The sequence below is a fragment of the Kogia breviceps genome, chromosome 13 (assembly GCF_026419965.1).
Source record: "Kogia breviceps isolate mKogBre1 chromosome 13, mKogBre1 haplotype 1, whole genome shotgun sequence".
Lineage (NCBI taxonomy): Eukaryota > Metazoa > Chordata > Mammalia > Artiodactyla > Physeteridae > Kogia > Kogia breviceps.
In genome coordinates this window covers 82,927,601-82,953,110 of record NC_081322.1, presented here as the reverse complement: position 1 = coordinate 82,953,110, position 25,510 = coordinate 82,927,601, and the positions used below count along the sequence as shown (strand labels likewise).

At 38.5% G+C, this 25,510-nt stretch overlaps 1 protein-coding gene across 6 annotated transcripts in view; it reads left to right on the top strand.

Annotated features, from left to right (window-relative positions):
- SERAC1 (serine active site containing 1) overlaps nucleotides 1-25,510 on the top strand; it is a 104,443-nt gene that overhangs the window by 350 nt on the left and 78,583 nt on the right. The gene's annotated exons all lie outside the window — the stretch shown is intronic.

The window sequence follows — 25,510 nt, the reverse complement described above, 5'->3', positions numbered from 1 at the left end:
AGAGCACCTGCCGGAACCATTAGCCCGGGCGCGGTGGTCACGGCAAGACGGTGAAAATGAGGAGGAAACAGTCTCCTGGTTTAAATCCGAACCTTTCAGACAGCAGCGTCTAGCTGTGACCCGAGAGGTTGAATAGATTGAATGCCGATAGGTCCAACAAGCCCGGTAATTGTCATATTAAAGTGAATGACCCAGAGCAAAGTAAAACTACTCTCTTCCCCAAATTCGGATCTGTGGTCTAATAGAGCTCTTTCTCCAATTGGTTTTACCAATGGAGAAATGAGGTTCTTGCTTTGTGTTCCTCAGGTGAAATTGTACTTCTCTAATTGTGTGCTCATGTGATTTACGAACCTAACTCTTCCATTTATTTCCCTCTTTCTGTGCTTCAAATCTTTCCCGTCCGGTTGGTTTCCATGTTGTTGTGCATGCTAGCTCCCTCTCTTTAATCTGACCCAGGTGTAGTTCTTTCCACGTATATTTTCTTTTTTTTCCTTCTTGAACGCATTCGCCTCCTTGACGGTTTCATCACTTCCATCACATCAAACCTCCATGCTTGTGCTCCAGGTGCTGGCCTGATGCCTGCACATTAATGACCTGTGAGAACCCTAAACACCGCCTCTCAAACTGAACTAGTTCTCACTCCACCCTCACTTCAAAATCTGCTTTTCTTCCTGTATTTTTCCAAATCATCCCGACTTAAGTCCTCATTTATTTATTCAGCATTTTGTCCAATTATGTATTGCACAGACCCTATCCCAGACACTGGGGATACAGTGGTGAACAAGCAACTAATTATAGTGGGGGAGAGGGACACTAAAAATCAATTAACAAGAAGGTTAACTGATGTGAAGTTATAAAGAATGACTGGGAGGGCTTCTTTGGTTAGGAGGTCATCAGAAATGGCCTTCAGTTCAAGCAGACTTGTGAGTAAAACAGTAACTTCTGCACACCAGCAATAACTAACTAGGAATTTTAATAATTAAAAAAGATACTATTCATAACTGTATTAAAAACTGAAGGTATCTGGAAATAAATCAGACTAAAGCTGCATAGTCCTTTAAGGAGAAAATTATAATGCTCTACTGAAACACATAAAAGAAGACCCAGGTAAATGGAGAGATATACCATATCCATGGATAGGAAGACTCAGTATCATAAAGATGTCAGTTTTCTCCAATTCTACAGATTCATTGCAATTCCAATTAAAATTGCTGTATAGTTTTTCATGGAACTTGACATGCTGAACCTAACATGTATATGAAAAGGCAAAGCACCCAGAATTGCTAACTCAATTTTGAAGACAAAGTCTCTTCCTCCCAGGTATCAAAACAATATAAAGCCATGAGAATTGAGACTACTGTCTTAATTACTGGTATTGGGTTAGGGACAGGAAAGTAGACTCATGGAATGGAATAGAGAGCTTAGAAACATGTCCGCGTACATATGGAAGCTAAGTATAAGGTTAGCTTTGGTAAGCTTTGGTATTACAAAAGCACAGAGTATTCAAAAAATGATGCTGCGACATGTGATATCCACATAGATTGAAGACAAAATTAGATTCCTACTTCACACCATTCACAATAGTAATTTCCAAATGGATTGAAGACCTAAGTGTGAAAGACACACATGAAAAATATTTAGAAAAAAATAGGAAATATAGGAGGCTATGTTGTCTCTAGGAAAGATTTCTTTTTTTTTTTCTTTTTTTTTTTTCCAGTATGCGGGCCTCTCACTGTTGTGGCCTCTCCCATTGTGGAGCATAGGCTCTGGACGCGCAGGCTCAGCGGCCATGGCTCACGGGCCCAGCCGCTCCACGGCATGTGGGATCTTCCCAGACCGGGGCACGAACCCGTGTCCCCTGCATCGGCAGGCGGATTCTCAACCACTGCACCACCAGGGAAGCCCAAAGATTTCGTTTTTGTTTGTTTTGTTTGAGTTAAATACTTGTAACATAAAATGTACCATTTTAACCACTTTTAGCTGTACAGTTCAGTGATATTCATGTTATCATGCAACCATTACTACTACCTATCTCCAGAACTTTTTCATCTCTCTGGGAAAGATTTTTTAAGCTACAAAAGCACCATTGAGGATGCCATTGCAAATGAGAGATTATGGTGACTTGCACTAGAGTAGTAACAGTGAGGATGGAAAAATGTGGCTGGATTTGGGATATATTTTGATGGCAGAGAACAAGAATTGTGCATGGTTTGGATATGAGTTGAGGGGAAAACAAGGAATCAAGGACAACATATGTGTTTTTTTGCTTGAGTTCTGAGATAGATCATTCACCATTTATCATAAAAAAACCATTTACTATTTGTTTGGTGCTGATGAGGAGAATAAGAGGAGGAAGAGTTCGGGGAGAAAAAGTAAAGAATTCTGTTTTGGACAGTTAAGTTTGAAAGGCCTGTTTTACATCCAAGTGGAAATGTTCCAGTAGCTGTTGGATACATGAGTCTGGAAAGATTGTGGCTGGAGGTACCAATTTGGGATCACTAGCATATAGATATTTAAAACTGTGATGTGTTAGAATTGGATTTGGCTGCATTACATAGAAAATATAATAATGGCTTAAATATGCATATGATTTTATAGGTAGGCAGGCCACAGATGGTATGGCAGCAGCTCTGTGATCATCAGGGATTCAGACTCCTGTGTCTTGCTGTTCTGCCATCCTTAGCATGCTACCTCATGATTGAGATGACTGCTTTAATTCCAAATGCCACCTGCTCATAGCAAGAGGGAAGCTTGATGAAAGGCACATACTTTTCTCTTTAAGGACACTTCTCAGGTGTTGCATATGACACATCCACTTACAACCCATTAACCAGTTCTTAGTCAGTGACACACTAACAAGAAGGAAAGATAGGTGATGTAGTCTTTATTCAGCTGTGTGCCCAGTGTTTTATAGAGTTAAACATATATCTGCACTATGACCCAGCAATTCCACTCCTAGATATCTACCCAAGAGAAATGAAAATATATGTCTACAAAATGACTTGTATCAGACTGCTTGTGGTAGGCAGAATACTGGTGCCCCAAAGATGTCCATGCCCAAATCCCTGGAACCTGTGAATATGTTACATTACAAGGAAAAGAGGACTTTGCAGATGGAATTAAGGTTACAGATTTTAGGGTAGGGAGATTATTTTAGATGTTCTGGAAGAGCCTAATGTAATCACACAGACCCTTAAAAGTGGAAGAGGAAAGCAGAAGCGTCAGAGATGTGGCAACGTGAGAAGGATAAGCTGTTGCTGGTTCTCAGATGTAAGGGGCTACCTGCAAAGACTAGAGGGAGGGCTCTGAGAGTGGAGGGTGGCACTCAGACAACAAATAGCAAGGAAGCAAGGACCTCAGTCCTGCAGCTGCATAGAACTGAATTCTGCCAACAGTCTGAATGAGCCTGGAAGTGCAGTCTCCCTCAGAGCTTTCAATAAGTGATACAGCCCAGATAACACCTTGGTTTCAGCCTATGAGACTTAGATAAATTTAATCTAAAATGGTGTCTAGGAATTTGCGTTTTAATAATCTGCAGATAATTTTAGGGTGACATTTAGAGAAACACTGGTTTATATGCTGATCTTCAATAGCTTCATCCAAAACTATGGTTTCAATTAATAATATGTGCCGATGACATAAATCTATATCTATAGTGTAGACCTCTCTGCCGAGCCCACATAGCTTAATGGACATCTTTCATGAATATTTTACAAGAACCTTCATGTCAGCATGTTGAAATTGGGAATTAATCCTTTCCCTCAAATCCATTTTTCTTCTTGTATTTTTCTATTTTGGTAAATGTTATCCCTTATATACTCAGTAATCCAAACCAGAAACTGAGTATCATAATTGCCTCTTCCCTTTTACCCATTCCTCTCCATCTCTCACCCAGTTGTTTATCAGATTCTTTTCTCTTATTATCTCCTTAAGTATGTTTTTTCTTGATTATTCTCAGAGCCACTGCCTTAATTCAAGTACATGTTTCTCCTTGATTATTGTTAAAAGCCTCCCTATTGGTTCTCCCCATCTCTACTTTAGCTCTCCTCCAACCTATTTTCAATCTTGTCAAGTTTTCTAAGAAAATTTTTTAAATCTTATTATTCTATTTCTTAAAGTTAATCTCCCATCAGCTTCCATAACTCAGGGTTAGCTTCATACTCCTTAATTTAGCTAAAAGGGACTTTCGTGATTGACTGGCCCCTGCCTTCAACACTCCTCTGTTAGTAATCAACAAAATGACTTGACATAAAATCAGTAAGGAAGAAAACACCTGAAAAGCACCATCAACTAGCTTGACCTAATAGTCATTTGTAAGTCCCTCTACCCAGCAACAACAGAATATACATTCTTTTCAAGTGAGTATGGAATATTCATCAAGAGAGACCATATTCTGTGTCATAAAGCAAGCCAAAATTTAAAAGAATTGAAAGTATACAAAGCCTTTTCTCCAACCACAATGGAATTAAACTAAAAATCAATAACAAAGATACCTGGAATTTCCCAAATATTTGGACATTAAATAAGATACTTCTAAATATCCCATGGGTCAAAGAGGAAGTCACAGTGCAATTAGAAAATATTTTTAATTGAATGAAAGAAAAAAAACCAGCATATCAAAATGTGAAGGATGCAGTCAAATCAATGCTTAGAGGGAAATTTTTAGCATTAAATATTTACATTAGCAAAAAGGAAATTTTAGATTAGTAATCTAAGCTTCAATTTTAAGAAGCTTGAGAAAAAAGAGCTATTTGAAATCAAAATAAGCACAAGGCAGAGATTATTAAGAGCACAAAGCAATGAAATTGATAATGGAAAAATAGGAGAGTAATTCAGTGAAACTAAAACCTGCACCTTTGAAATATCAATGAAATTGAGAAATCTCTAGCTGGACTGGCTGAAAAAAAAAGAGAGAAGAGACACAGATGTAGAGAACAAATGTATGGACACCAAGGGGGTGAAAGCAGAGGGGTGGGGGAGGCAGTGGGATGAATTGGGAGATATTGGGATTGATATATATATACACTAATATGTATAAAATAGATGACTAGTAAGAATCTGCTGTATAGCACAGGGAACTCTACTTTGCTGTACAGTAGAAACTAGCACAACATTGTAAAACAACTATACCCCAATTAAAAAAAAAAGGAAATGGTGAGGAAAAAAAAAGACAAATCATCAAAACTCAGGAATGAAAGAGAGCATGTCACTTTAGACCCTAAGACCTTAAAAAGATAATGTGGGAATCCTACTTAAAACTTTTTAAGGAAGAAAGAATAGAGTTCTACATAAACTCTTCCAGAACATAAAAGAAGATGGAACACTTGCCTACTTATTTTATGAGACAAGCAATACCTTGATGTGAAAACCAAAGACATCACAAGAAAACTAGATATTAGTATCTCTTGTGAACATAGACACAAAAAATATTAACAAAATACTAGCAGGGGCTTCCCTGGTGGCACAGTGGTTAAGAATCCACCTGCCAATGCAGGGGACATGGGTTTGAGCCCTGGTCCAGGAAGATCCCACATGCTGTGGAGCAACTAAGCCTGTGTGCCCCAACTACTGAGCCTGTGCTCTGGAGCCTGCGAGCCACAACTACGGGAGTCTGCGTGCCTAGAGCCCATGCTCCTCAACAAGAGAAGCCACTGCAATAAGAAGACCGCGTACCACATGAAGTGTAGCCCCTGCTCACCGCATCTAGAGGAAGTCCTCCTGCAGCAACAAAGACCCAATGTAGCCAAAAGTTAAAAAAAAAAATTAGCAAATTCAAAACAATATTTATTTATTTATTTATTTATTTATTTTTAACATCTTTATTTGAGTATAACTGTTTTACAATAGTGTGTTAGTTTCTCCTTTACAACAAAGTGAATCAGTTATACATATACATATGTTCCCATAACTCTTCCCTCTTTTGTCACCCTCCCTCCCACCCTCCCTATCCCACCCCTCTAGGTGGTCACAAAGCACAGAGGTGAACTCCCTGTGCTATGCTGTAGCTTCCCACTAGCTATCTAATTTACATTTGGTAGTGTGTATATGTCCCTGCCACTCTCTCACATCGTCACAGCTTACCCTTCCCCCTCCCCATATCCTCAAGTCCATGCTCTAGTAGGTCTGTGTTTTATTCCCATCCTACCACTAATCTCTTCATGACATTTTTTTTTTTTTAGATTCCATATATATGTGTTAGCATACGGTATTTGTTTTTATCCTTCTGACTTACTTCACTCTGTATGACAGATTCCAGGTCTATCCACCTCATTACAAATAACTCAGTTTCATTTCTTTTTATGGCTGAGTAATATTCCATTGTATATATGTGCCACATCTTCCTTATCCATTCATCTGTTGATGGACACTTAGGTTGCTTCCATGTCCTGGCTATCGTAAATAGAGCTGCAATAAACATTTTGGTACATGACTGTTTTTGAATTATGGCTTTCTCAGGGTATATGCCCAGTAGTGGGATTGCTGGGTCATATGGTAGTTCTATTTGTAGTTTTTTAAGGAACCTCCATACTGTTCTCCATAGTGGCTGTATCATTTTACATTCCCACCAACAGTGCAAGAGTGTTCCCTTTTCTCCACACCCTCTCCAGCATTTATTGTTTCTAGAGTTTTTGATGATGGCCAATCTGGCTGGTGTGAGATGATATCTCATTGTAGTTTTGATTTGCATTTCTCTAATGATTAATGATGGTGAGCATTCTTTCATGTGTTTGTTGGCAATCTGTATATCTTCTTTGGAGGAATGTCTGTTTAGTTCTTTTGCCCATTTTTGGATTGGGTTGTTTGTCAAAACAATATTTAAAAAGGATATTGTATCATGACTTAGTGAGGTTTATTCTGGGAATATTAATCGAGGAAATGTATTATATTAACAGACTACAGAAACATCATATGTTCACCTTAATTAACGCACAAAATGCTTCTGACAAAATTCAGCAATTCAGCAATAGAAGGGAATGTCCTCAAAGAGAAAAAGGACATCTTCAAAGAGTCTACAGCTAACATCATCCTTAATGGTGAAAGACTGAATACTTTTCTCCTAAGATGAGAAACAATACAAGGATATTTGCTCTCACTACTCTTATTCAGCATTGTACTGTAGGTCCTACCCTGTGAAGTAAAGCCAGGTAAAGAAATAGAAGGCATATCGGTTAGAAAGGAAGAAATTGAACTGTCTCTATTCACAGGCAACATAACTGTCTATGTAGAAAAATCCAAAACAATCTACAAATAAAGGTCCCAAAATTAGTAAGTGAGCTTAGCAAGGTCACAGGATACAAGGAAATACACAGAACTCAATCTTTTTTTTTAAAAATTTTATTTATTTATTTTTGGCTGTGTTGTGTCTTCGTTTCTTTGCGAGGGCTTTCTCCAGTTGTGGCAAGCGGGGGCCACTCTTCAGCGCGGTGCATGGGCCTCTCACTGTCACGGCCACTCCCTTTGTGGAGCACAGGCTTCAGATGTGTACGCTCAGTAGTTGTGGCTCACGGGCTTAGTTGCTCCGCGGCATGTGGGATCTTCCCAGACCAGGGCTTGAACCCGTGTCCCCTGCATTGGCAGGCAGATTCTTAACCACTGTGCCACCAGGGAAGCCCCTCAATGTTTTTTATATACTAGTAGTGAACAACTGGAAATTGAAAATTTTAAAAACCAAATAATTATTTATAATTGTACTAAAAATCATAAAATACTTCGGTATAACTCTTTAAAAGTGTATATGATATTTGCATGCTGGAAATTACCAAACATATGTGAAAAACATAATAGATGATTGAACAAATATATAGTCTATATTAATGGATTGGAAGACTCAATAGAAATTGCAGAAGAATTTTTTTGTAGAAATAGACAAGCAGATTCTAAAATTCATATGGAAGGGCAAACTGGAGTAGCAAAAACAATTTTGTAAAAAAACAAAAGAGCTTCCTTGGTGGCGCAGTGGTTGAGAATCTGCCTGCCAATGCAGGGGACACGGGTTCGAGCCCTGGTCTGGGAAGATCCCACATGCTGTGGAGCAGCTAGGCCCGTGAGCCACAACTACTGAGCCCGCGTGTCTGGAGCCTGTGCTCTGCAACAAGAGAGGCCGCGTCCTTTCAACAAATGATTCTAGAACAATTGCGTATGCATATGCAAAAAACAGAAACCTAATCTATAACTTTCACTCTATACAAAAATCCACTCAGAATGGATCATAAACCTAAATGTAAAACCTAAAACTGTTAATCTCCTAGAGAAAAGTGTAGGAGAATAACTTGGTGACCTTGGATTATGGAAAGATTTCTTTTATGACACACCAAAATCATGATCCATGAAGTTAAAATTCGATTAATTTGACTTCATCAAAATTGAGAACTTTTGGGCTTCCCTGGTGGCGCAGTGGTTGGGAGTCTGCCTGCTGATGCAGGGGACGCAGGTTCGTGTCCCGCTCCGGGAGGATCCCACATGCCATGGAGCGGCTAGGCCCATGGGCCGTGGCCACTGAGCGAGAGGCCCATGTACCGAAGGAAAAATAAAAATTGAGAACTTTTGCTCTTTGCAAACACATTTAAGAGGATGAAAAGACAAGCTGTAGGCTGGAAGAACATATTTACAAATCATATGTCTAACAAAGACCTTTTATCCAGAATATATATAAAGTACTCCCAAAACTCAGTAACAAGGAAACAAACAACCTTATTAAAAATGGGCAGGGACTTCCCTGGCGGCCCAGTGGTTAAGACTCTGCACTTTCGCTGCAGAGGGCATGGGTTCGATCCCTGGTCAGGGAACTAAGATCCCATGTTCCACGTGGTGCACCCAAAAAAAAGGGCAAACATTTTTTTACAGACTCTTCACCAAAGAATAAATAGAGTTGGCAGATAAACCCATGAAAAGATTCTCAACATCACTGGTCATTAAAAAAATGAAAGTGGGACTTCCCTGGCGATCCAGTGGTTAGGACTTTGCCTTCTGATGCAGGAGGTACCAGTTCAGTCCCTGGTTGGGGAGCTAAGATCCCACATGCCTCGTGGCCAAAAACCAAAAACATAAAATAGCAGTATTGTAACAAATTCAATAAAGACTTTAAAATTGGTCCACATGAAAAAAAAAATCTTAATAAAAAAGAAATGCAAGTTAAAACCATAATGATATATTATTACACACCTATTAGAATGCATAAAATTAAAGTGACTGACCCTGTCAAGCGTGAATGAAGATACAATACAACTGGATCTCTAATAATTTACTGGTGGTAATACAAAATGGTATATCCATTTTGGAAAAGTTTGGCAGTTTCTTATAAAGTTAAACTACATTTACCTTATGACTTACATCTAGGTTTTTACCCAAGTGAAGTGAAAACTTATGTTAACACACAAAAAATCTGTATGCAAATGTTTATAGCTACTTTGTTCATAATCACCAGAAACTGAAAACAAGCCAAATATCCTTCAGCTGGGGAATGTATAAACAAACTAGTATATCCAAACGATGGAATGGTACTAAGCAATAAAAAAAAATTAATTACTAATACAACAACACGGATGATTCTCAGTTGCCTTTTGCTAAGTGAAGGAAACCAGACTCATAGGCTACATACTGTATGATTTCGTTTACATGACATCCTTGCAAAGGCAAAACTATAGTGACAGAAAACAGATCAGCGGTTTCCAGGTGTGGAAGAGATTTAACTACAAAAGGGGAAAGAATTGTTTGTGTTGATAAGACTTTTAAATTTTGATTTGATGGCATTTATCAAAACCTTAGAGCTGTACATTTAAAGGGTAATATTACTATGTCTAAAACACCTTAAAAATGGAAAAAAAAGTATATGAACAAAATTTTTTTATCAGGGACTTCCCTGGTGGCACAGTGGTTGAGAATCTGCCTGCCAGTGCAGGGGACGTGGGTTCAATCCCTGGGCCGGCAAGATCCTACACACCACGGAGCAACTAGGCCCAGGCGCCACAACTACTGAACCTGTGCTCTAGAGCCTGCGAGCCACAACTACTGAGCCTGTGTGCCACAACTACTGAGCCCATGCGCCACAACTACTAAAGCCCACATGCTCTAGGGCCCGCGTGCCACAATTGCTGACCCTGTGTGCCTAGAGCCCGTGCTCCGCAACAAGAGAAGCCACCACAATGAGAAACCTGCACACCACAACAAAGAGTAACCCCCGCTCGCTGCAACCAGAGAAAGCCCATGCACAGCAGCAAAGACCCAAAGCAGCAAAAAAAAAAAAAAAAAAAAAAAAAAAAAAAATTTGTCACTTTTTCCTCTGAAACTGAGAGACAAACTTGTAGCACTCTTCATAGACAACTTAGGACCACTAACTTTCTAGAGATCAGTATATTAAGAAACACTGATGTGGGCAATGGGGAATTATTGAAAGATTTGAAGCAGGGGAATAATGTGCTCAGATTTAAGAAGTTACTTTTACTTCCAGGCAGCATCCTCTGCTCCTTCCATACACATGAAACTTTTAGTTAGGTTGCAGTGAAAGAACTTGGAATTGTGAGAAGGAAGAGAAGAGGAAACTCAGGAAAAGTTGTAGCACTGAGGGAAAGCTTGAAGCAAGTTATTGGATTATCAGAAACTGATAAGAGACCTTAATTACTTGGACCTTACGTGCAACAGAGTTAAAGTCAGCCTAGCTTAAAGGTGATTGTCTTGAAGGTATACACATTCAAGGAAATAGGGACTCACAGATTTTTTCCATTAGGCTGTAGAAACAGCATGAAAACTTTTACCAAGAGCATTAAAGAGTGGAAATTGGAGCTCTGATTAAAACCACTTATGGTTGTGGGGTTTGAATTCACACTGTCCTCATAGTGCTGAGAACCTAGGTTGAGAAATCCAGAAATTTGTAATACCTGTCATACTTTGACCAAGAAAGTTTAAAACTGTGCTGTGTGCACAGTTGGCCCAGAGCACATAGGACTCCACAGAAAATATTCCAACTGAAGATGAGCTCTCAATCAAAGATTACAAAGCATATAGACAAACCACCTTGAAGGATAGCCAGCCCTAATTATTAGAAATAGTGGTCTAACAGAGAAACTTTAAAATAAGTATGTTTAAAGTATAAAGGAAGGTTTAGAAACCACATGTACCAGTTAGCTTTTTGCTGCACTGTAAACTGTTCCAAAGCTCAGTAACTAAAACAACCATTTTATTATTGCTTATAAGTCTAAGGGTTGAATATGGGTTTTGTAGGGTCAGCTAGGGGCTAGTTAGCTAGAGATTACCTCATATTACTGTCAGGTGGTGCTGGCTGTCACTTTGTAGTGGTGTTTGGGCAAATGGGGATATTCGGCAGCATTTCTCTTTTCATTCAGCAGAGTAAGCTGGGCATCTTTTCATGGTGGTGGTCACAGTTCTCAAGAACAGCAAAGACAGAAGCCTCAGTGTGCAAGTGCTTCTCAAGTCTCTGCCTGCATCATGTTTCTCTTGTCTTATGGCCAAAGTCAGTTGTAAGGCCAGTCCCTAGTCAGTATGGGAAAGCACTAGCAAGGAACATCCACATAGGAAAAGGAATAACTTGTGGCCATTTCTACAATCTGTCATAATTTAAGACAGAAACAGAATAGTGTGTAAAAAGAGCAGGCAAGTGTGAAAGTAAGCCAAATAGAAGTTTTAGAAATAAAAGAAAGTTACTGAAATAATCAGTAGATAGATTGAATGGCAAGCTAAATACAGCTAAATAAAGGATGATAGATAAATAAAGGAGGATAGATTTGAAGAAACAATCCATAATGCATGTCAGGAACAGAAAACAGTAGAAAATATGAAAGAAACTGATGCTTGGAGTATAGAGTAAGAAAGTCTAACATACATCTAATAGGAGTAACAGAAGAAAAAATAGAATGGAGCACACCAAATCCTGAGCAGTATATGTAAAAACAAACCCATACACAGACATAAAATAGGGATGTTTAAGAACATCAGAAACAAAAGATCTTAAAACTGATGGATGAAATAAAATAATCATGATGATGATAAGTAATATTTATTGAGCACTTAACTTGGAATAGGCACTATTCTGTGTGTTTTACATGTATCAACTCATATGATATTTATAATAACCCTTTAAAGTAGTCCTATTGCTACTGCCATTTCATAGATGAGGAAAGTGAGGCATAGAGAGGTTAGTTAGCCCATAATCATATGTCTAGTTGTGTTTTAAACTGTACTCAGGATTTATTTTTAATCATGGATGGTAAGGTGACACAAAGACAGGTGCCTTGAAAGAAGAGTTTAGTCTTGTTTCCAAGAGGAAGGGATGTGCCATGCCATGCACAGCCACATGGGGAAACATTAGGATTCCTCGGTGTAGAAGGAGTTAGAGGGAAACCATGGGCCAGAGCCTTTGTTGTGATTTTCATAGGAAGGAATGGATAAGACAGGATAAGCAAGCTGAACAAGTTTAGGGTTGGATAGATTGAATAATTTTGGCAGCCTCTGGGCTGTAGGGGAGGTCCCTAGTTGTCTGGTACCTGGCCCTTGGTTGATTCAGGGTAAGGGGAATATTAGCATGGTGTATGATAAATAAAGGAGATGTTGCAGAGTAGAGATTAAGGATTGGTTGGTTTGCATGGGAAAGGTGTGCTCAGAAGCAAAATTCTTCACAGTTTCTAAGAATTAGCTAACCCTGGAAGGGGCAGTCACCTCCTGGGTCCTCAAGACCCCAAGATGTCAGAGCATCATAAAAGACACAACTAATATAGGTTGTTGGTGGAACTGGATTTGAAACTAGGCAGTGTGGTTCTACAGAGAATATTATAAACCTCTATACTTTGCCTGCAAAGAAACAAAAAGTAGACTTACAACAGATTTCTTATGAGCATCAATAAATATCAGATGAAATGTCAATAGAAGTAGCATGAACATGCTTAAGGAAACCTACTGTTAATTTAGAATTCTAAACCCAGCTAACTATATTTTAGGACAGAGTGAAATATAAAACACTTAATTTATTTATTTTTATTGAGGTACAGTTGATTTACAATATTATATTTGTTTCAGGTGTACAACAATGATTCAAAATTTTTTTGAATTTTATTAATTTTTTTATAGAGCAGGTTCTTATTAGTTATCCATTTTATACATATTAGTTTATATATGTCAATCCCAATCTCCCAATTGATCACACCACCCCCATGACCCCAGTACATTCCCCCCTTGGTGTCCATATGTTTGTTCTCTACATCTGTGTCTCTATTTCTGCCCTGCAAACTGGTTCATCTATACCATTTTTCTAGGTTCCACATATATGCATTAATATACAATATTTGTTTTTCTCTTTCTGACTTACTTCAATCTGTTTGACAGTCTCTAGATTCATCCACGTCTCTACAAATGACCCAATTTCATTCCTTTTTATGGCTGAGTACTCTTCCATTGTATATATGTACCACATCTTCTTTACCCATTTGTCTGTCGATGGGCATTTAGGTTGCTTCCATGACCTGGCTATTGTAAATAGTGCTGCAGTGAACATTGGGGTGCGTGTGTCGTTTTGAACTATGGTTTTCTCTGGGTATATGCCCAGTAGTGGGATTGCTGGGTCACATGGTAATTCTATTTTTAGTTTTTTAAGGAGTCTCCATACTGTTCTCCATAGTGGCTGTATCCATTTACATTCCCACCAACAGTACAAGAGGGTTCCCTTTTCTCCACACCCTCTCCAGCATTTATTGTGTGTTGATTTTCTGGTGCTGCCCATTCTAACTGGTGTGAGGTGATACCTCATTGTAGTTTTGATTTGCATTTCTCTAATAATTAGTGATGTTGAGCAGCTTTTCATGTGCTTCTTGGCCATCTGTATGTCTTCTTTGGAGAAGTGTTACATTTAGATCTCTAATCCATTTTGAGTGTATTTTTGTGTATGGTGTTGGGGGAGAGCTCTAACTTCATTCTTTTACATGTAGCTGTCCAGTTTTCCCAGCAACACTTATTGAAGAGACTGTCTTTTCTCCATCCTATATCCTTGCCTCCTTTGTCATAGATTACTTGACCATAGGTGTGTGGGTTTATCTCTGGGCTTTCTATCCTGTTCCATTGATATATATTTCTGTTTTTGTGCCAGTACCATATTGTCTTGATTGCTGTAGCTTAGTAGTATAGTAGTATAGTCTGTAGTATAGTATAGTAGTATAGTAGTAGTCTGTAGTATAGTATAGTAGTATAGTCTGAAGTCAGGGAGTCTGATTCCTCCAGCTCCGTTTTTTCCCTCAAGACTGCTTTGGCTATTCAGGGTCTTTTGTGTTTCCATACAAATTTTAAGAATTTTTTGGTTCTAGTTCTGTTATAAATGCCGTTGGTAATTTGATGGGGATTGCATTGAATCTGTAGATTGCTTTGGGTAGTATATTCATTTTCACAGTATTGATTCTTCCAATTCCAAAACATGGAATATTTCTCCATCTGTTTGTATCCTCTTTAATTTATTTTATCAGTGTCTTATAGTTCTCTGCGTACAGGTCTTTTTTCTCCCTAGGCAGGTTTATTCCTAGGTATTTTACTCTTTTTGTTGCAATGGTAAATGGGAGTGTTTGCTTAATTTCTCTTTCAGATTTTTCATCATTAGTGTATAGGAATGCAAGAGATTTCTGTGCATTAATTTTGTGTCATGCAACTTTACTAAATTCATTGATTAGCTCTAGTAGTTTTCTGGTGGCATTGTTAGGATTCTCTATGTATACTATCATGTCATCTACAAAGTGACGGTTTTACTTCTTTTCCAATTTATATTCCTTTTATTTCTTTTCCTTCTCTGATTGCAGTGGCTAGGACTTCCAAACTATGTTGAATAATAGTGGTGAGAGTGGACTTCCTTGTCACGTTCCTGATCTTAGAGGAAATGGTTTGTTTTTCACCATTGAGAATGATGTTTGTTGTGGGTTTGTCATATATGGCCTTTATTATGTTGAGGTAGGTTCCCTCTATGCCCACTTTCTGGAGAGTTTTTATCATTAATGTGTTTTGAATTTTGTCAAAAGCGTTTTCTGCATCTATTGAGATGATCATATGGTTTTTATTCTTCAATTTGTTAATATGGTGTATCACATTGACTGATTTGCATATATTGAAGAATCCTTGCACCCCTGGGATAAATCCCACTTGATCATGGTGTGTGATCCTTTTAATGTGTTGTTGGATTCTGTTTGCTGGTATTTTGTTGAGGATTTTTGCATCCATATTCATCAGTGATATTGGTCTGTAATTTTCTCTTTTTGTAGTATCTTTGTCTGGTTTTGGTATCAGGGTGATGGTGGCCTCATAGAATGAGTTTGAGACTGTTCCTTCCTCTGCAATTTTTTGGAAGAGTTTGAGAAGGATGGGTGTTAGCTCTTCTCTGAATGTTTGACAGAATTCACCTGTGAAGCCATCTGGTCCTGGACTTTTGTTTGTTGGAAGATTTTATTTATTTATTTATCTATCTATCTATTTATTTATTTATTTATTTTGCGGTACGTGGGCCTCTCACTCTTGTGGCCTCTCCCGTTGCAGAGCACAGGCTCCGGATGCGCAGGCGCCATGGCTCATGGGCCTAGCCACTCCGGGGCACGTGGGATCTTCCCAGACCACAGCACGAACCCATGTCCCCTGCATCGGTAGGTGGACTCTCAACCACTGCACCACCAGGGATGATTTTTAATCACAGTTTCAATTTCATTACCTGTGATTGTTCTGTTCATATTTTCTCTTTCTTCCTGCTTCAGTCTTAGAAGCTTATACGTTTCTAAGAATTTGTCCATATCTTTCAGTTTGTGCATTTTATTGGCATAGAGTTGCTTCTCATCGTCTCTTAGGATGCTTTGTATTTCTGCGGTGTCTGTTGTAACTTTTCCTTTTTCATTTCTAATTTTATTGATTTGAGTCCTCTCCCTCTTTTTCTTGATGAGTCTGGGTAATGGTTTGTCAATTTTGTTCTCTCCTCAAAGAACCAGCATTTAGTTTTATTGATCTTTGCAATTGTTTTCTTTCTTTGTTTCTATTTCATTTATTTCTGCTCTGATCTTTATGATTTCTTTCCTTCTACTAACTTTGGGTTTTGTTTGTTCTTCTTTCTCTAGTTCCTTTAGGTGTAAGGTTAGATTGTTTATTTGAGATTTTTCTTGTTTCTTCAGGTAGGCTTGTATAGCTATAAAATCCCCTCTTAGGACTGCTTTTGCTGCATCCCATAGGTTTTGGATTGTCATGTTTTCATTGTAATTTGTCTCTAGGTATTTTTTGATTTCCTCTTTGATTTCTTCAGTGATCTCTTGGTTATTTAGTAACGTATTGTTTAGCCTCCATGTGTTTGTGTTTTTTATGTTTTATTCCCTGCAATTGATTTCTAATCTCATAACGTTGTGGTCAGAAAAGATGCTTGATATGATTTCAGTTTTCTGAAATTCACTGAGTCTTGATTTGTGGCCCAAGATGTGATCTCTCCTGGAGAATGTTCCATGTACATTTGAGAAGAAAGTGTAATCTGCTGTTTCTGGATGAAATGTCCTATAAATATCAATTAAATCTATCTGATCTATTGTGTCATTTTAAAGCTTGTGTTTGGATGATCTGTCCATTGGTGTAAGTGAGGTGTTAAAGTCCCCCACTGTTATCAGGTTACTGTCAATTTCCTCTTTCATAGCTGTTAGCAGTTGCCCTATGTATTTAGGTGCTCCTATGTTGGGTGCATATATATTTATAATTGTTATATCTTCTTCTTGGATTGATCCCTTGATCATTTTGTAGTGTCCTTTCTTGTCTCTTGTAACATTCTTTATTTTAAGGTCTCTTTTATCTGATATGAGTATTGCTAATCCAGCTTTCTTTTGATTTCCATTTGCATGGAATATCTTTTTCCATCCCCTCACTTTTAGTCTGTATGTGTCCCTGGGTCTAAAGTGGGTGTCTTGTTGACCGCATATATATTGGTCTTCTTTTTGTATCCATTCAGCGAGGCTGTGTCTTTTGGTTGGAGCATTTAATCCATTCACATTTAAGGTAGTTATCGATATGTTTGTTCCTATTACCATTTTCTTAATTGTTATGCGTTTGTTTTTGTAGATCGTTTTCTTCTCTTGTGTTTCCCACTTAGAGAAGTTCCTTTAGCATTTGTTGTAGAGCTGGTTTGGTGGTGCTAAATTCTCTTAGCTTTTGCTTGTCTGTAAAGCTTTCGATTTCTCCATCGAATCTGAATGAGATCCTTGCCGGGTAGAGTAATCTTGGTTGTAGGTTCTTCCCTTTCATCACTTTAAATATATCGTGCCACTCCCTTCTGGCCTATTTAGTTTCTGCTGAGAAATCAGCTGTTAACCTTATGGGAGTTCCTTTGTATGTTATTTGTCATTTTTTGCTTGTTGCTTTCAATAATTTTTCCATGTCTTTAATTTTTGTCAATTTGATTACTGCGTGTCTCACCTTGTTTCTCCTTGGGTTTATCCTTCCTGGGACTCTTTGAACTTCCTAGACTTGGGTGGCTATTTCCTTTGCCATGTTAGGGAATTTTTCAACTATAATCTCTTCAGATATTTTCTTGGGTCCTTTCTCTCTCCTCCTTCTGGGACCCCTGTAATGCGAATGTTGTTGCATTTAATGTTGTCCCAGAGGTCTCTTAGGCTGTCTTCAGTTCATTTCTTTCTTTTTTCTTTATTCTGTTCTGTGGCAGTGAATTCCACCATTCTGTCTTCCCAGTCGCTTATCCGTTCTTCTGCCTCAGGTATTCTGCTATTGATTCCTTCTAGTGTATTTTTCATTTCAATTATTGTATTGTTTATCTCTATTTGTTCTTTAATTCTTCTCGGTGTTTGTTTTTTAATTCTTCTAGGTCTATGTTAAACGTTTCTTGCCTCTTCTCGATCTTTGCCTCCATTTGTTTTCTGAGGTCCTGGATCATCTTCACTATCATTATTCTGAATTCTTTTTCTGGAAGGTTCCCTATCTCTACTTCTTTTAGTTGGTTTTCTGGGGTTTTATCTTGTTCCTTCATTTGGTACAAAGTCCTTTGCCTTTTCATTTGGTCTATATTTCTGTCAATGTGGTTTTCCTTCCAGAGGCTGCAGATTTGTAGTTCTTCTTGCTTCTGCTGTTTGCCATCTGTTGGATGAGGCTATCTAAGAGGCTTGTGCAAGTTTCCTGATGGGAGGGACTGGTGGTGGTTAGAGGTTGGTGTTGCTCTGGTGGGCAGAGCTCAGTAAAACTTTAATCTGCTTGTCTCCTGATGGGTGGGGCTGGGTTCCCTCCCTTTTGGTTGTTTGTCCTGAGGCAACCCAGTACTGGAGCCTACCCGCTCTTTGATGAGGCTAATGGCAGACTTTGGGAGGGCTCACACCAAGGAGTACTTCCCAGAACTTCTGCTGCCAGTTTCCTTGTCCCCACATTGAGCCACAGCCACCCCCTGCCTCTGCAGGAGACCCTCCAGCACTAACAGGTAGGTCTGGTTCAGTCTCCTATGGGGTCACTGCTCCTTCCTCCTGGGTCCTGATGCACGCACGACTTTGTGTGTGCCCTGCAAGAGTGGAGTCTGTTTCCCCCAGTCCTGTCGAAGTCCTGCTATCAAATCCCGCTAGCCTTCAAAGTCTGATTCTCTAGGAATTCCTCCTCCTGTTGCTGGACCCCCAGGTTTGGAAGCCTCACGTGGGGCTCAGAACCTTCACTTCAGTGGGTGGACTTCTGTGCTATAAGTGTTCTCCAGTTTGTGAGTCACCTACCCAGCATTTTTAGGATTTGATTTTATTGTAGTTGTGCCTCTCCTACCATCTCATTGTGGCTTCTCCTTTGTCTGTGGATGTGGGGTATCATTTTTGGTGCGTTCCAGTGTCTTCCTGTTGATGATTGTTCAGCGGTTAGTTGTGATTCGGTGCTCTCACAAGAGGGAATGAGCACACGTCCTTCTACTCCACCAACTATTCAAATTTTTTTAGAGGATACTGTACTTATAGTTATACAATATTGGCTATAAACCCTGTGCTGCACTGTATATACTTGTAACTTATTTATTTTATATGTGGTAGTTTGTACCTCTTAATCCCCTACCCCTATTATTGCCTCTCCATATTCCTTCTCCCCACTGGTAACCATTAGTTTATTCTCTATATCTGTAAGTCTCTTTTTTGTTGTATTCACTAGTTTGTTTTATTTTTTAGATTTTATTGATTCCTTATGTTAGTGATAACATGCAGTATTTGTCTTTCTGTGTCTGATTTATTTCACTAAACATAATACCCTCCAGGTCCATCCATGTTGTTGCAAATGGCAAAATTTCATTCTTTTTTAAGGCTGAATATTATTCCATTGTGTGTGTGTGTATATATATATATATATATATATATATATATATATATATATATATACACACAACATCGTCTTTATCCATTCATGTGTTGATGGACACTTAGGTTGCTTCCATATCTTGGCTATTGTAAACAGTGCTGCTATGAACATTGGGGTGCATGTATCTTTTTGAATTAGCATTTTAGTTTTATTTGGATATATACCCAGGGGTGTAACTGAGGGATCATATGATAATTCTGTTCTTAGGTTTAAAAAAAAAAAAAATTATTTATTTATTTATTTGATTGCACCAGGTCTTAGTTGCAGCAGGCAGGCTCCTTAGTTGCTGCTCACCGGCTCCTTAGGTGAGGCCTGTGTGCTCCTTAGTTGTGACAGGTGGGCTTCTTAGTTGTGGCATGCATGTGGGATCTAGTTCCCTGACTAGGGATCAAACCCGGCCCCCCTGTATTGGCAGCATGGAGTCTTAACCACTGCGCCACCAGGGAAGCCCCATTTTAGTTTTTGAGCAACCTCCCGACTGTTTCGACAGTAGCTGCACCAATCTACATTCTCACCAACAGTGTATGAGGGTTCCCTTTTCTCCACTTCCTTGCCAGCATTTATTATTTGTGTTCTTTTTGATGATAGCCATTCTGACAGGTGTGAGGTGATACCTCATTGTGGTTTTTATTTACATTTCTCTCATAATTAGTGATGTTGAGAATTTTTTTACATGCCTGTTGGCCATCTGTGTATCTCCTATGGAAGAAATATCTATTCATGTCTTCTGCATTCTTTAATTGGGTGTTTTAAAATGTTAAGCTGTATGAGCTATGTATATATTTTGGATATTAACTCCTTATAGGTTATATTATTTGCAAATATTTTCTTCCATTTGGTAGATTGTCTTTTCATTTTGTTGATGTTTTCCTTTGCTGTGCAAAAGCTTTTATGTTTAATCAGGTCTCAATTGTTTGTTTTTGCTTTTGTTTTCTTTGCCTTAGGGAACAGATTCAAAACAAATATTGCTACAATTTATGTCAAAGAGTATTCCGTCAGTGTTTTCTTGTACGGGTTTTATGGTTTCAAGTCTTACATTTAGGTCTTTAATCCATTTTGGGTTTATTTTTGTTTATATTCTAATTTCATGCTTTTACATGTAGAAAATGTTCTAATTTCATTCTTTTACATGTAGTTATCCAGTTTTCCCAGTGCCAGTTTTTGAAGAGACTGTCTTTTCCCCATTGTGTATTCTTGTGTCTTTTGCCATAGATTAATTGACTGTAAGTGTGTGGGTTTATTTCTGGGCTCTGTATTCTGTTCCGTTGATCTATAAGTCTCTTTTGTGCCAGCACCATACTGCTTTTTAAAATATATATATATCTCTTAAAATTTTATTTATTTATTTATGGCTATGTTGGGTCTTCGTTTCTGTGTGACGGCTTTCTCTAGTTGTGGTGAGCGGGGGCCACTCTTCATCATGGTGCGCGGGCCTCTCACTATCTTGGCCTCTCTTGTTGCGGAGCACAGGCTCCAGATGCGCAGACTCAGTAGTTGTGCCTCATGGGCCCAGTTGGTCCACGGCATGTGAGGTCTTCCCAGACCAGGGCTTGAACCCATATCCCCTGTCTTGGCAGGCAGATTCTCAATGACTGTGCCACCAGGGAAACCCCTACCATACTGCTTTGATTACTGTAGCTTTGTAGTATAGCCTGAAGTCAGGGATGTGTTTCCTCCAGCTCTGTTTTTCTTTCTCAAGATTGTTTTGGCTATTTGGGGTCTTTTTTGTTTCCATACAATTTTTAAATTATTTGATCTAGTTCTGTGAAAAATGCCATTTGTATTTTGATAGGGATTTGATTGAATTTGTAGATTGCCTTGGATGGTATGCTCATTTTAACAATATTAATTCTTCCAGTCCATGAATATGGTATATCTTGCCATCTGTTTGTGTCACCTTATGTTTCTTTCATTAGTGTCTTATAGTTTTCTGAGTACAGGTCTTTTACCTCCTAGGTTTATTCCTAGGTTTTAAATTCTTTTTGATGCTATTGTAAATGGTATTGTCTCCTTAATATCTCTTTCTGACAGTTCATTATTAGTGGATAGAAATGCAACAGATTTCTGTATATTAATTTTGTATCTTGCAGCTTTATTGAATTCATTAATGAGTTCTAGTAGGCATCTTAGGAATTTCTGTGTCTGAAGTGTCATGTTATCTGTAAACAGTGACAGTTTTACTTCTTCCCTTTTAATTTCAATTTCCTTTATTTCTTTTTCTTATCTCTTTTCTGTGGCTAGGACTTCCAAAACTATGTTGAATAAAAGTGGAGAGAGCAGGCATCCTTGTCTTGTTCCTGATCTTAGAGGAAATGCTTTCAGCTTTTCACCATTGGTGTGATGTTAGATGTGGACTTGTCATATATGGCCTTTATTATGTTGCGGTATGTTCCCTCTATACCCGCTTTCTGGAGAGTTTTCTTCTAAATCATAAATAGATGTTGAATTTTGTCAGAAGTTTTTTCTGCATCTATTGAGATGATCATATCGTTTTTATTCTTCAGTTTGTTAATGTGATGTATCACATTGATTTATTTGTGGGTATTGAAAAATCCTTGCATCTCTGGGATAAATGTCACTTGATCATGGTGTATGATCTTTTTAATGTACTGTTGGATTCGGTTTCCTAATATTTTGTTGAGAATTTTTGCATCTGTGTTCCTCAGTGATATTGGTCTGTAACATTATTGTTTTGTGATATCTTTGTTTGCTTTTGGTATCAGGGTGATGCTGGCTTAGTAGCATGAGTTGGGAATCATTCCTCCTCTGCAGTTTTTTGCAGTAGTTTGAAAGGATAAGTGTTAACTCTTCTCTAAATGTTTGGTAGAATTCACCTGTGAAGCTATCTGGTCCTGGACTTTTGTTCATTAAGAGGTTTTTTTTTCTTTTTTAAAAAAATTACTGATTCAGTTTCATTACTGGTAATTGGTCTGTCCATATTTTCTATTTCTTCCTGGTTCAATCTTGGGAGATTGTACATTACTAGGAATTTGTCTGTTTCTTCTAGGTTGTCCGTTTTGTTGTCATACAGTTGCTCATAGTAGTCTTATGATCCTTTGTATTTCCGCGGTGTCAGTTGTAGCGTCTGACTTCTGATTTTATTGATTTGGACCCTCTTTTTTCTTGATGAGTCTAGCTAAAGGTTTACTGATTTTGTTTAGCTTTTCTAAGAACCAGCTCTTAGTTTCATCGATCTTTTCAATTGTTTTCTTAGTCTGTATTTCATTTAAATCTGCTCTGATCTTTATGATTTCTTTCCTTCTACTAATTTTGAGTTTTGTTTGTTCTTCTTTCTCTAGTTCCTTTAGGTGTAAGGTTAGGTTGTTTATTTGTTTTATTTCTTGTTTTTTGTGGTAATCTTCTATTGCTGTAAACTTCCCTCTTAGAATTGCTTTTGCTGCATCTCATGGATTTTGGGTCATTGTGTTTTTGTTTTCATTAGTCTCCAGATATTTTTCTGGTTTCGTCTTTGATTCCTTCAGTGATCCATTGATTGTTTAGTAGCATATTGTTTAGCCTCCACAATTTATGAAGTTTTTTTCTTGTAGTTGGTTTTTTTTCTTTTAATAAATTTATTTAGTTATTTATTTTTGGCTGTATTGGGTCTTTGTTGCTGCATGAGGGATTTTTTTGGTTGTGGCGAGTGGGGGCTACTTTTCATTAAGGTGTGTGGGCTTTTTCTAATTGTGGCGAGCAGGGGCTGCTCTTCGTTGAGGTGCATGGGTTTCTGATTACAGTGGCTTCTCTTGTGGAGCATGGACTCTAGGCGCACGGGCTTCAGTAGTTGTAGCTTGTGTGGGCTCTAGAGTGCAGGCTCAGTAGTTGTGGCACATGGGTTTAGTTGCTCTGTGGCATGTGGGATCTTCCTGGACCAGGGCTTGAACCTGTGTTCCCTGCATTGGCAGGCATATTCTTAACCACTGCACAACCAGGGAAGTCCCTTGTAGTTGATTTCTAGTCTCATAGAGTTGTGGTCAGAAAAGATGCTTGATCTTTTTAAAAATTCACTGAAGCTTGTTTTCTGGCCTGGCATGTGATCTATCCTGGTGAATGTTCCATGTATACTTGGAAAGAATGTACATTCTTCTGCTTTTGGATGGAATGTTTTATATATGTATATATAGTCCATCTGGTGTCATGTGTCATTTAAGGCCAGTATTTCCTTATTGATTTTCTGTCTGGATGATCTCTCTCTTGATGGAAGTGGGGTGTTGAAGTCCCCTACTATTATTACTGTTGATTTCTCCCTTTATGTCTGTTAATATTTGCTTTATGTATGTAAATGCTCCTATGTTAGGTGCGTATATATTTATAATTGTTTAATGTTCTTGGATTGGTTCCCTTATTCATTATGTAATGTCCTTCTTTGTCTCCTGTAACAATTTTTGTTTTAAAGTCTATTTTGTCTCATACAAATATTGTTACCCTAGCTTTCTTTTCTTTCCATTTGCATGGAATACATTTTTCTATCCCCTCACTTGCAGTCTTTGCATGTCTTTAGATCTGCCATGAGTCTCTTGTAGGCAACATATATAAAGGTCTTGTTTTTGAATCCACTCATCCACTCTGTGTCTTTTGATGGGACCACTTAGTTCATTTACATTTCAAGTAATTATTGATATGTATGTCTTTATTGCCATTTTGGTAATTGTTTTTAGCTTGTTTTTTGTAGTTGTTTTTTGTTCCTTTCTTATTCTCTTGTTATTTGATGACTGTCTTTAGTATTTTGCTTGGATTCCTTTCTCTTTTTGTGTGTGTATATCATAGATTTTTGGTTTGTTGTTATCATGTGGTTTATGTATAACAATCTATATATAATGTGTGATTGTTTCAAGTTGCTGATCTCTTCATTTCAAGAGATGTGCCCATGATTAAGCACAGGGCTCTAACCCGTGTCCCCTGCATTGGCAGGCAGATTCTTAACCACTGCGCCACCAAGGAAGTCCAGGGAAGGGGTTTTAAAGGCAAGGTGAAGGAGGGGGCCCTGGGGAATGTGATCAGCTTGTGCACAGTTTTCTGTTTGGTAGGTGGTGAGGTGACCAGGTGATGCCCCAGGGCTTAACATTAAAATTTCTTTTTCTTAGCTTGTTATATCCTTCTTTTACAATAACACTTCAGTAAGAAAAATGAGAGAATGACTGTCAGAAAGAGAGCAGCCTTCTCTTTAATATAATGAAAATTTCCCACACAGTGGAAAAGAAGAAAACCAACTGATGATTCCTGAACAGTGTTTGCATAGTCTCTTGTTAGTTGCACTATTCTCTTTCCTCCCTTGTCTACCATTATCTGTACTCAGTGGAATTCTTTAGCACTCTCTTGCAAGACCTGCTGGACTAGTTCAGATTTTTCCTCCAATCTGTCCTCAGGCCAGCTGTCCTCAACTTACACAGTAGGGTGGGGGGTGGGGGGGTTAGTTCCAGTTCCTGTACATATAGTTATCTACATCAGTGTTACCATTTATTTTTTTACATTACAGTTTCCTGACTGTATCATAATTGCACCAAATTCCTGTGTCATTCATACTGAAGGTGTTATTGTTACAATACCCATCAGATAGAACGCCTGTCTCATTACTGACTCTTTCTCAGCGGAACGTTCCTTTTCCCATATACCATATGTTATCTTGTATGGGGGTCTTTCTTGTAGGCCAAGTCAGAGTGGTCTCTGAGTCCCACTGGGTTTGAGGGCAGAACCAAATGTTGCTTTTCAAAGTGCAGCTCAACATGGAGACTGGCGTCCAAATGTGGGACACAGCTTCCCATAGGCAGTATGTGCTGTCTCTGGAAAATGTTCCTGTCCCCTTTGCCTACCAGTTGTACTACCTGATATAGCTCCTTTTTATTAATCCAGGGAGCTGAGGCCGTCAAGGTGCAGTGGTGTAACTTACAGTTACTGCTCAAAATATCTCATCGCCCAGGGTGGGGCCATAGGTTTTCCAAAGCTTGGCTTTCTACACCCCAGTATAGTGGACCATTGCTTACATGCCACTTTGGCTTCCAATTGGATCAGCATGCTCAACAAGCTTTGCTGGGTGTTTACATAGGCCTGTTCCCAGAGGTGGTACTTGGCCTTTTTGCCATTATTTTCTAGGTCTAAATGAGAGTGTGAAAGAAATGGGTACTTCAGTTCCAGAGTAGTGTAATAGTGAAAGAGTAAAGTAACTTTATCTTGAGAAGGAGTCAGAACT